We start from the raw sequence: 3,078 nt of genomic DNA on the forward strand, positions 1-3,078 counted from the left end.
AGCTGAGTCCTGGCTGTGCCATTATTAGTTGTAGGACTCTGAACGAGATGGTTTGACTCAATGGTCCTGAATTTCCTCATGTGGGAAATGGGAATCATTATATTTAATATTAATACTTGTTCTGCGTACCTTATAGGTCTGTCTTGAGGAGTCAATGGAACTCATCTGTTGATTCATCAGCAAGGCTTTAGTATCTATGCCAGATAATGGATATTAAAAAGATTTGTAAATTTCAAAGCCCTATAGAAATAAAGAGGATTATTTAATAGAGAAAATATTTTATTTGGGTACTGACTATTAGAGTAAGAAACATAAATGTGGAACTTTTAGATATCTTTTTTTTTTAAAGATTTTATTTATTTACTTGACAGAGACAGCCAGCGAGAGAGGAAACACAGCAGGGGGAGTGGGAGAGAAAGAAGCAGGCTTCCAGCAGAGGAGCCTGATGCAGGGCTCGATCCCAGGACTCTGGGATCACGCCTTGAGCCGAAGGCAGACGCTTAACGACTGCACCACCCAGGCGCCCCCTAGATATCTTATTGAACAGAAAAATGACATATTAATTGATACAAAGCCATGCCTCCATGGCTTAGGCAAAAGATAAATATTTCAGCATTTTCTCCCTAACCTAACACCAATGCTGAACTCATCCTATATATGTAGGAAATTCTAAGTGTGTGTATGTATATATACACAAATAGACATACAACACATACTATATGTATAGTATACATACACTCTATGGAGAGTCTACATGATGAAGTAGAAAATAGGAAATTAGGCAGTGCGGCACCTAGAGGGAAAGCTAGAGGGAGACGGACATTGAGAGAACGAGAAGGAAGGAGAGAAAATGGCGTCCACGGATTACAGTACCTATAGCCAAGCTGCAGCCCAGCCGGGCTACAGTGCACACACCACCCAACCCACTCAAGGATATGCACAGACCACCCAGGCATATGCGCAGCAAAGTTATGGAACCTATGGACAGCCCACTGATGTCAGCTATACCCAGGCTCAGACCACTGCGACCTATGGGCAGACTGCCTATGCAACTTCTTATGGACAGCCTCCCGCTGGTTATACTACTCCAACTGCCACCCAGGCATAGAGTCAGCATGTCCAGGGGTATGGCACTGGTGCTTACGATACCACCACTGCTACGGCCACTACCACCCAGGCCTCCTATGCAGCTCAGTCTGCTTATGGCACTCAGCCTGCTTACTCAGCCTATGGAAAGGAGCCAGCAGCCACCGCACCTGAAAGACCACAGGATGGTAACAAACCCGCTGAGACTAGTCAACCTCAATCTAGCACAGGGGGTTACAATCAGCCCAGCCTAGGATATGGACAGAGTAACTACAGTTATCCCCAGGTACCTGGGAGCTACCCCATGCAGCTAGTCACAGCGCCACCATCTTACTCTCCTACCAGCTACTCCTCTACACAGACAACTAGTTATGATCAGAGCAGTTACTCTCAGCAAAACACCTATGGGCAGCCGAGAGCTATGGACAGCAGAGTAGCTATGGTCAAAAAAGCAGCTACGGGCATCAGCCGCCCACTAGTTATCCCCCCTAAACTGGATCCTACAGCCAGGCTCCAAGTCAATATAGCCAACAGAGCAGCAGCTACGGGCAGCAGAGTTCATTCCAACAGGACCACCCCAGTAGCATGGGTGTTTATGGGCAGGACTCTGGAGGATTTTCCAGACCAGGAGAGAACCGGGCATGAGTGGTCCTGATAACGGGGGCAGGGGAAGTGGGGGATTTGGTAGCGGAGGCATGAGCAGAGGTGGGCAGGGAGGAGGACATGGTGGAATGGGTGCTGGAGAGCGAGGTGTCTTCAATAAGCCTGGTGGACCCACGGACGAAGGACCAGATCTTGATCTAGGCCTACGTGTAGATCGAGATGAAGACTCTGACAACAGTGCAGTTCATGTGCAAGGCTGAAATGACAGTGGGACTCTAGATGATCTGGCCGACTTCTTGAAGCAGTGTGGAGTTGTTAAGATGAACAAGAGAACCGGACAACCCATGATCCATATCTACTTGGACAAGGAAACAGGAAAGCCCAAAGGTGATGCTACAGTGTCCTATGAAGACCAACCAACTGCCAAGGCTGCCGTGGAGTGGTTTGATGGGAAAGATTTCCAAGGGAGCAAGCTTAAGGTGTCTTTTGCTCAGAAGAAGCCTCCGATGAACAGCATGCGGGGTGCTATGCCTCCCCGTGAGGGCAGAAGGATGCTGCCGCCGCTCCGTGGAGGTCCCAGGGGCCCAGGATGTCCTGGGGGCCCCATGGGTCACATGGGAGGCTGTGGAGGAGACAGAGGTGGCTTTCGCCCAAGAGGGCCCCGGGGTTCTCGAGGGAACCCATCCGGAGGAGGAAACTTCCTGCACCGAGCTGGAGACTGGCAGTGCCCCAATCCGGGATGTGGAAACCAGAACTTCGCCTGGAGAACAGAATGCAACTGGTGCAAGGCCCCGAAGCCTGAAGGCTTCCTTCCACCACCCTTTCCACCCCTGGGTGGTGACCGTGGCAGAGGCGGCCCTGGTGGCATGCGGGGCGGAAGAGGCGGCCTCATGGACCGCGGTGGTCCTGGTGGCGTGTTCAGAGGTGGAAGTGGTGGAGACAGAGGGGGCTTCCATGATGGCCGGGCATAGACCAAGGTGGCTTTGGTGGAGGAAGACGGGGCGGCCCTGGTGGGCCCCCTGCACCTTTGATGGAACAGATGGGAGGAAGAAGAGGCGGACGCGTAGGACCTGGAAAAATGGATAAAGGCAAGCACCATCAGGAATGCAGAGACCAGCCCTACTAGACGCAGAGACCCTGCAGAGCTGCACTGACTACCAGATTTATTTTTTAAACCAGACAAAATGTTTTAAATTTATAATTCCATATTTATAATGTTGGCCACATTATGATTATTCCTTGTCTGTACTTTAGTATTTTTCACCATTTGTGAAGAAACATTAAAACAAGTTAAATGGTTAAAAAAAAAAACAAAGAAAGAAAGAAAAAGAAAATAGAAAATAGAAAATCAGAAAATCAGAAAACCTGGATTATAGTCCTAACTCTGCA

At 49.2% G+C, this 3,078-nt stretch overlaps 1 pseudogene; it reads left to right on the forward strand.

Moving 5' to 3' along the window:
* Nucleotides 1-535: 535 nt before the first annotated feature.
* On the forward strand, nucleotides 536-2,815 carry LOC100470156 (annotated as a pseudogene).
* The last annotated feature ends 263 nt before the right edge of the window (nucleotides 2,816-3,078 follow it).

The sequence above is a fragment of the Ailuropoda melanoleuca genome, chromosome 1, assembly GCF_002007445.2.
Source record: "Ailuropoda melanoleuca isolate Jingjing chromosome 1, ASM200744v2, whole genome shotgun sequence".
NCBI classification, from domain to species: domain Eukaryota; kingdom Metazoa; phylum Chordata; class Mammalia; order Carnivora; family Ursidae; genus Ailuropoda; species Ailuropoda melanoleuca.